At 45.9% G+C, this 9,895-nt stretch overlaps 1 pseudogene; it reads right to left on the bottom strand.

Moving 5' to 3' along the window:
• Nucleotides 1-4,790: 4,790 nt before the first annotated feature.
• Nucleotides 4,791-8,516, bottom strand: LOC147723004 (sulfide:quinone oxidoreductase, mitochondrial pseudogene; annotated as a pseudogene).
• Nucleotides 8,517-9,895: the final 1,379 nt, after the last annotated feature.

The raw sequence follows: 9,895 nt of genomic DNA, 5'->3' as shown, positions 1-9,895 counted from the left end.
GCCATCCGGATCTCGGTGCGTTCGAGTCACTGTACCGCAAGAGTGACCGCAACTCAGCTGGACACGCCGTCTTTCGGCGCAGCATTGTAGGATGGCCACACCAGTGCGGCAATTTGCTGGACACCACCTCGGTGCCATCCGGATCTCTGCGCGTTCGAGTCACTGTACCGCAAGAGTGACCGCAACTCAGCTGGACACGCCGTCTTTCGGCGCAGCATTGTAGGATGGCCACACCAGTGCGGCAATTTGCTGGACACCACCTCGGTGCCATCCGGATCTCGGCGCGGTGTGCTGCCTTTGGCCTACTGTAGCCGCAAGTGCGGACGCAACTCAGTTGGACGGCGAGTGAAACGCTAAGGGGCGCCGCACTGCAGCCGAGGAGCCTCCATCTTGGGGGAGACGCACAGCCCCCACTGACTGACGCGACCTCACAGGCCAACGGGGCGCCCCACGCCGACTTTCGGCGCAGCATTGTAGGATAGCCACACCAGTGCAGCAACTTGCTGGACACTAACTCGGTGCCATCCGGATCTCGGCGCGTTGTGCTGCCTTCGGCCTATTCGCACATCGGTCCGCTACTGACGCCGCCTCACGTGCCAACGGATTTTCTACGCTTTTTGTAGCCCTATGCCGCATAACAGGTCATGTGACTTGTTTATAAAACTTTTCATTGGTTCATTTTACTTTTGGTTTCCTAAAGATGGAAGGCTTGGTCATATGACCTAAAAATAACACTTTTCATTGGTTTAGAACATTTTTTTTTCCCAAACGATGAAAGCCCCACCTTGTTTCTGGATGATTCAGACTGAAGCTGGCGTCAGCATGAGAGCACCACCATCTCGTGGCTCCGTCGTGGTCATTCCGCGAGCAATCATGGCAGCCGCTCCCCACCGGAAGCCTGCAGGAGTCGAGGGCCCCCAAGACTTTTGTAGAATCTTCACGGCTGAGGGGACGCTTTCGAGAATGGAGCCCAAGCCCTAGCAGGCAAGCGTCCGAGTTCCAAGGTGTCCCAGGGCCATTTTAGTGGACCAGGCCCAAAACCGAAGAGCCGTCCGCCATTTTAAGAGTCATGTGGCAGCCGCCTATCGCTGCACTGCAAGAGTGGGAGCAACTCAACAACATGGTGAGCGAGACGCTGTAGCCGCAAGAGCGGGCGCAACTCAGCTGGATGGCCGCCACCTGGGGAGGCCCGTTCACGCCGCCTCCCCCACGCCCCCCCCCCGGGCCGCCCCACGCCAATTTTCGGAGCAGCATTGTAGGATACCAAAACCAGTGCAGCAGTTTACTGGACATCACCTGGGTGCCATCAACATCTCAGCGCGTTCTGCTGCCTTGGAACTATTCGCACAACAGACCGCTACTGACGAGGCCTCCTCCGCACCACCCGGGACGCCCCACGCTGTTTTTCTTTGCAGCATTGTAGGATCCCAAAAACCAGTGCGGCACCCAGGTGACATCACCTGGGTGCCGTCCAGAACTCAGCACGTTGTGCTGCCTTGGGACTATTCGCACAAAAGACAGCTTCTGACCATTGTTGCTTTTTTTGTCAAAAATGTTTAAATGTTTGTTACAGTTTTTGTTCCGTTCGTTATATTTAAAAGTTAATAAAGTTTTATAATCCCACTTTATTGGAGTGCTATATATTTTTAAAAAATCGGGTGAATGGGGCCTTGAATCGGGTTATTGTCATGTGTGGGCTTTGCAAGTGTACTGCTACAGGATCGGACATTTCAAACTCAAATGCATGTTCTTTTTCTTACCTTTCCGAAGCATGGAGCGCAATAGCAGGCAGAGAAAGGGTGATGCAAGTGTTGAACACTGCCTGGCCTGGCAAGTTGCTGGCAGTGCCCCCCCCCCCGCCCGCTCCTGAAAGAGGACACACACACACCGCCGCCCCGAGTACTTCACAGATCATTAAAAGACCATGCGCTTGTTCATGAGGCTTAAATGGTTTATCACCCCTTCTAGAACCCCTGCATCGACCCTCTGACGTTTCCTGGAAAAATTACCACGTAACACAATACCAAGCCCTGTCAGCTGAGACCCCAGAGGAATCGTGGGGCATATTATCAAGGGGGTTTATCTCCGCTTTTTTGGCTTTAAAAGCCAAGAAAGCGGAGATAAAATTATCTCCCTATTACCAAGCTGTCGCTAACACCAGTTAGTGACAGCTAAAAGGAGATAGCGACCATCTTGGGCCCCGCTTTGCATGTCAGTGATATTTATCACTAATGACATGCAAAGTGGGCGTGCCAAGATGTTACCGACTGGAAACAGTCCCTAACATCGCTATCTCCTATTACCAACTTTTGGAGATATTCGCGCTAAGCGCGAATATCTCCAAAAGCTAACACCTGACCTGAGCAGTTCTTAGCCATGTTATCCAATGGGAGGTGGATAACATGGCTAAGAGCATTTGCTCGATAATGCATGAATATTGCTGACTTTTCAGCGATATTCATGCATTGCGGCCGTTTTTTATCGCATTTGCGATAAACCTTGCTAATAGCAAGGTTTATCTGCGATAAAAATCGCCGATGTGCGGCGATAATTTTTGTCTCTAAACAAGTTAGAGACAAAAATTATCGCTAGTTGTTGGTAATATGCCCCCGGGTTTTTGCTTGCAGAAATCGGGAGGCGGGAGACTAGCACTGAAATCAGTAGTCTCACGCCTGAATCGGGAGGGTTGGTATGTCTGGATTCTCTACAGCTGGGGCCATAAACTACATCCGCAGGGCTAGGTGATAGCCTGGGTCCGGCCTGGACAATCGGACACAGAGGAAGAGGAGTGTCAGAGGGTGCGGTAGTGAATAGGGTGAAAGGGAGGTGTCGGGCGGGCACAGGGTGTGATTCTCAGGGAAGAGCAGCGCAGATGGGGAGAAGTATATGGCCCATGCATGAGAGAGAGAGCGGGGGTGACCAGTGCGTGGGGGAGATGCTTGCGAGGGTGGGGAGCCGTGCTGAGAATCGACAGCGTGCAGAGAGTGGGTCTGGTCAAGGCATCTAAAATGGCTGCCGTGCTCGACAAAATTGTGGCATTGGACAAAAAGGCAAGATGGCGCAGACAATGTTTATCAATAAGGATTCATTTATAACAAAATATTTACTCGCAGTGACAAAATGGTGGTCAACACTTCCTGATTTCCATCGAATCGAACGTTAACAGACGTCACGCAGCAAAAAAAAAAAAAAAAGCTCACGCACAGCCGCTGGAAGACATGTATCAACATATATGAGCCTCCTCAGCCACCCTCAGAAAACACAAGGGGTCAGGATACGTCTCCCGCACCCCCTTATACCTAGTAATTTAATTAAAACGAAACACAAAATGGCGAATTCCCGTTTCGCTACCAGTTTGCGGCCCAGTTCGCGGCCCGGGAAGCGCTTCTACCGTGAAAAATATATTTTTTTTAATTTTCCCCACGGGACCCTTTAATAACCCCAACATCATTCCTAGGGGGTCAAGAGAGGTATACCTTGCCCCCTTTCATTAAATTCCCCCTTCGTTTTTCACCTCTTCTTCTCTCTCGATCCTACCGAGAGATAAGATGGCGGCCGCTCCGGACTGTTTAGAATGTTGACAGACACCGGAGAGCCAATCAGCTTTCTGCGCGCAAAGTTCCGTTTCGCGAAAAGTAAGCGGACCGGAGCGCAGCCCGGAGCGCTGTTACAGATATATATCTTGTTTGAACGTTAATTTCTCAAAATCCACTGGAGCACATATATTGAGACCTAGCAAAGGCACATCGGGCTAACAGTCCCTACAATTTTGCCAAGTTTCGTGCAAATCCATTCAGCCGTTCGAGCTAAAAGTGAGGCCAAAGGCCCTATGGAAATTAACATGGGGTAAAACGCGTTTTGGGACCCCCCTTTTTTCTCGGCCCCCCCTTGACGAAACCCCCCCAAATTTTCGGGGGCTGCTCAGAAACAAAATGTGCCATTTTCCTGAAAATTTCAGCCGATTCCGTCCACAAACGCCAAAGTTATTAGACATAGAATTTTCAAAAGTTCCATAGACAAATAATCCTAACTATATATACCTACTGGCGATAGCCAGTAGGTAATATATATATATATATGTTTGGGACTTGCATATTTGAAATGGCATACATGTTTTACCGCTAATATAAATCGTCCTGGACTTTGTAGGCCAAATGGAAGTGAAACTGCACCCCCCTATATGTATAATAATGTGTCACTGTAGACAAAACAGTAAACCATACTGACTTTACCTATGAGCATCCACTGATATTATAAGGCCTACCCAGGTGAATATCTAACCCTGTAGAGTCCTCACTGCACTAAGCAACCTGTGAGCAGTTACCAGGCTGTGCATGACGGACGTTTCATATGTGTAGCCTTCACATGGGTGCACACATGTGTGCACAAATATTGATGTATAACCAGTGAAGTGCCTTTTACCCTAGCTGCATTGCATCAGCCTTACCCTAAAAGGCAAACACTGGTAGTAAACATGCACAGTCCATTTCCCATGTGATTTCCATTAGTGGGACACAAGTAGTGAGACTCAACAACAGTAAATATTTTAAAATCAGGAAATCAAACAAATCTGGGCATTCTAAATAGGCAGAACCCAATTACGACCGGCCTCCACAGCTGCTGCTGTTTTTAATGTCAGGAAGATGGTCAGTCTCCAATTCCAAATACATTGGCATTCTTCTTGTGTTGCATGTTTGTGCAACTGCAAACATCTTCACGCTAAAAATGACTCCCAGTGAAGTATTAAAAATGACATTAGTAGTATCAGAACTTGTTCCTGTCTTTCTCAGCTATTCCTCTGACAAGTACATGATCTTCTTTAGTGCTTCAGCACATCTCACTGGTGTGCTAGGGAATGTGAAGATTGTATTCCCTTCTTAATGTTATGCAAAGCCTTCCTGGTTTTATCAACTGAATGCAAGGAGTAGTTCGAACCTATTTTTGGATAATCAAAGCCTTCGGGCAAACCCTTGATCTTATTTAACTACTGCTTGATTCTAAGAGCAATTATCTCACATTTATAAGATCATCTCCTGGCCATCCCCTAACTGGATGCAATTATTTTCTGGATCAAATCCTTGCACTAGATTTATTTCGGACCTTATTTCGGTCATTTCTGACCATAAAAGTGCAATGCATACAGTACAACTTTGGGAGACTGAAATCGTATCAAAGAACATGAAATGTGCCACAATCAACCCCAAAAAAGTGAAAGTGCATAGAAGGCAAAGCTTCAAGTTTGAATGTAAGATAAAAAAAGGAAATAACCTCTAAATTCTTTTCTGATAACATTAATGAAAGTTTATTTCCAAATAAAAAAACAATCAAACAATCAAAGTTACGGCTAAAATGAATATTATCTGAACGGCCGTCCTAAAAATCCCCTTTTTGGTGCGTTTAGTCTCCGACTAGGAAGTGTTGCAATTGTATAAGTACTAATGCTAATACTAATACAGCCACTCATGCCGAAGAAGATAAGAGGAAAAAACAAAGTTTTTGGTAAATGAAACATTATAAAATAGTTCAAACATCCTATATGTGCTATAACAATTGCATGGTACCCGGCCACACTAATACCGTACTTAGGCCTTCATCTAACGTGCTATCAGCACATCACGACCAGACCATCAATAGTGCCGATAGGATACAAGATGACATGATTGAAATCATAACATCCATTGGATGGTCCAATTTCTAATGGACCTATCTTACAAACGCCCAGCCGTAAGGTACTGGTAGTAAAATGGGACCAAAGAAAGACATACACAAAATTAAAACACCTTGGTGTGATATCTTGGGAGCCCAAAGTCGAAAACAGATCGGCCTCATGCCGCTGTGGGCTTCTGCTTCAAGGTCTTCCTTCTAATTACCCATGCGTGGCTTAGAAACTTGGCCACGCTACAGACAAAAAATGGTCTTGGGTCCGACCTAAGATTAGGCAAGTCACCATGATGCTCCCGGAAGCCCAATTGCAGATAAACCGGTTTTAGCCACTTGGCCCTTGGAGTAGAATACGCTTAGCATGCAAACATGACGTGGGCGACTCTTTCTTTAGTGGCCTCGCAGCATGGACATCCCTTAGAGGCTAAGTTGCTTGAGTGCCATTTAGCAATGGTTTCATTGACAGGAAGTGTGCCAAACCTAAAATGAATATACAAGAGCCTACCCTGCAGTACCTGGATTATGTCTAGAAGGGGCTCCAAATGTCTTTCCTGCTCATGAAGAAGGAATTCTGTGGTAAATCTCCCCAATTTAGGTTTGCTGAGCTCTTGCTGGTCCACCCAATTCCAATATGAGCCCTTAGGCACCTCTTTCCTTGGTGGTTCCTGATTATCCCAATAAGCTCTAAGGCTATGGCTGTAATCAATTTTTTGACATTGGCAATCCAGACCACTTTACTGCATGTGTCCAACCTAATGACCTCTGATAGGGCTTCTGCATAAGCAGAAGTTCTTCAGACCTCCTGACGCGGGCCAAAAAAGCAAAGGTCGCAGCCTGGCTACGTCTACTAGGGAACGCCTGCCTATGTCAAACATAAGGGGAGTGAGGGCAGCATCACTAGTTACATAGGGAATTTGTGCTCTGATCTACAACGGTCTTTGGTCTTCTCAAATCCCCACAACTCGGCCCCATACAATGCTGCACTCACAGCCTTTGCTTCGTAGACCTGAAGGGCTACCGGTCTAGTATGGGAATGGTGGTGTTCTGTCGCAAGTGATCTTGTTACCCTTGTTTGGTTTATTAACATTTCCCCAAGGTGGTTTTTCTAAGACATGTTATCTGTGAGACGGATACCAGGATCATCATAGGTGCAAACTCTTTCAAGAGCTTTCCCGTCGAGCAGAAGACTGCCTCGAAAAGACTTTGGGGGGGGGGGGGTTAAAGGCCATAAATGTAGTTTTAGTTGTATTGATCACCAGCCCTCTTGCTTCACAGAAAAGTTGGAACCTGTTCAAAAGGCGTTGTAACCCCATTGGGATCTTGGACACCAACAGGGTGTCATCTGCAAACAAGAGGGTCGGTACCTTAACCCTCCCCAGCCTTGGTGCGTCTGCAGATTCTTCTTGCAAAAAATGTACTACTCCATTCACATAAAGTGAGAATAGGGTTGGGGCCAGTATGCAGACCTGTCGTACTTCCCTGTTTATCGGGATACGATCCATCAGCAGTCCCTGCGATCCCCACCTGACTTGCGCATATCTGTTTTCATGTAGCCTGATGATAAGGTCAAGGATGTACAAAGGAATCCACAGGTCTTTGAGCACTGACCACAGTTGTGGTCTCGGAACTAGGTCAAAGGCAGTCTTTAGATCAATAAACGCTAAATAAAGACTGCCTTTGCTGATCACCACCTCTTTCCAATAAATGGTCTGAAGACGAAAGACCTGGTCGATTGTCCCAGTCCTGGTCCTGAAGCCCGCCTGAAACTGTGATAAAATGACATTATCATCTGGCCACTGCAGAATCCTCTGCAACAAGACTCTGCTAAACACCTTCTGAAGGGCGTCAATGAGACTTATAGGCCTATAATTCGAGGGGTCATCCTTTGCTCCCTTTCTATAAATTAAGACCACCTTTGCCCCTTTCCGTGACCCGGGGGCCGATGCACCTTTTGCTATTGTATTTTACAAAAGGAGAATGTATCGGGCCCAATTGGGAACATCAGATAAAAACAAATCACCCGGTTTGCCATCTGGGCCTGCTGCTTTGGACGGAACTATTCTATCTATAGCTGTCTCAATTCCACCTTGGGTAAACAGGTTGACATCCGTCTCGTTACCTAGGCGTGCTATCGTCACTTCCAAGGGCAAAGCCTCCCCAACTGAATAAAGCTTCCTAAAATGTTCGTGCCATGCTTGGGTGGAGATTTAGCTGAGTGGTGAAGGTGCGCCCGATTTGCTACCCCATGTAACAAGGGACTAAAAAAGAATTGGTGTCCTTTGCCGCACTGGCTTCCCTCAACTGCTGCCAACGTGAGTCATCCCAGGCTACATTGGCCGCTCGTAGAGTGGTCTTGTAGCGTTTCCTAGCAGTTCGTATCAAAGGACAATTTTTTATCTTTGATTGCTGCTGCCAGGATTGACTGCTCGCGTCGGCCATGAATAGATCCCTTTTGGTTGCTTAGTGGACTTGCGATCAGAACCGTGGACTACAAAATGGGCTTTGATATGAACAAAGGTTCAATAATGGGCTGTGGTTGTATCGGCCAGATCTCATTCTCTGGCAACCGCGAACTCAAGTTCTCGTATACCCAGTACCTTGCACTTTGTACTTAATACATTTTACCTCAGAAGGGATCCAGTTTGCGGTTGGGTGGCCAAACATCATTAAACATTTGACTCCCACTTCAACAAGGTCCCTAATGGTTGGTAAAAGTGCAGCTTGATTTGCTCAATGACTGCCACTGTTTCAGCTCCCACTTTCCTCTTCATGCGTGTGCTCATAGTGATGCTACCTAAGCCTCTGCCTACCTCATCCACCTTGTAGAATTCTTTGGCAGATTTTCTCCTGGTCATGTGTAACTGATGGCAGCCACATCCTGTAGCCTCATTTTAAATAAATGATGAGAACAGGAGACAAAAGATTTTTCCCAGTGCTGCTTTGTAGTTACTTTACAGTGAACCATTTTCTCACTTGTTCAGCAGATTTAAGAGTTCAATCGTGCTATGAAGTCAATCCCATATTTGAAAATGTTGCAGAGCAGCTCACCCCCTCTTGCTATCTTGACGTGCCAACATAATTTGAAATACATATTTGGCATTGATTGTGGCCAAACATCTTTCAGGTTATCCATTGGTCTTGACAAAATGACAATCCAGGCATCCTAGCAGCCTACTTCAAATATTCACGAGTCACCTTAAAATAACCATCCTACACACTTCATTTTTGGAAAATTATCCTATTGAAAAGCCAGTCACCTTGGTGATTGCAGCGAATTCCTATATGTGTTCAGGTCCTGAAGGACTACTTACTTACTGCCAGTTATAGTTATCTTTACAGCATGATGTTGTACATCATGGCCCTCATCTCGTTTCACCCAGACTCATTCATTGTACGGGGTCTCTTAACACCTTGCATGTGGCTTTGGGTTAGCCTGGGTAGTGTTGGCAGGTTGTGATTTATCAGCATCTCTGATTCTTCACTGGCATGGAGGTGTCCGAAACACCGTTGTGGCCTGTATTTTCAGGAATGTCCTATTTGCAGGGCTTTTGTGTTAAGACTACTGTTGGTTAGTCAGCCACATTGCATATAGAGATGTTTTCTGCAGGGCAGCCACTCCCAGTATCCTAGGAGACAATGGGAAATACATAAGAGAAATGTATATTTCCCCTGTCAAAGATGATGAATGTCAAGAGAATTCCTACTGTGTGTATTCACTTAACAATTGTGTAATAGAAGTCATAGATAGCCTTCTGTTTGGCTGCTATAAAAGCAGGACCTTTGAAACACCCATCTCAACCTTTGCTTTTCATTATGTATATTCAAATTATGCCGCATTTCATAGGATCCATGTCTTGCCTACTGTGGCTGCTTGCTGGTGACACCATTCTCTATGCAGAGTGACAGAGCTGAGTGATTGAATAGATCTGTCAACCACTGAATACAATTTAAGTACTACGAACGGTTCAACTTGAACGGTTTAAACAGCTCTAATACATTTTATTGATGACAAAGTAAATTTACTTACCTGGACATAATCTGTTTTCATGGATCGATAATTTTATTTTGAATTGAATTTGATATTTTAACTTCCAATGAGGGGTGAAGCAAGACATTAATTATTGACATTAAATGGATGGATCATTTTAGAATATTGTTGACCTAAATTGGGGGTCCTTATTTTTCATTTACAAATGAAACAGTGGATGTAGATTTTCTATTATTTGCTCCAATA

Source organism: Lissotriton vulgaris, chromosome 4_1 (assembly GCF_964263255.1).
Source record: "Lissotriton vulgaris chromosome 4_1, aLisVul1.2, whole genome shotgun sequence".
NCBI lineage: Eukaryota > Metazoa > Chordata > Amphibia > Caudata > Salamandridae > Lissotriton > Lissotriton vulgaris.
Note: the sequence above shows the minus strand (reverse complement) of the source record. Positions and strands in the feature narration are given on the sequence as shown.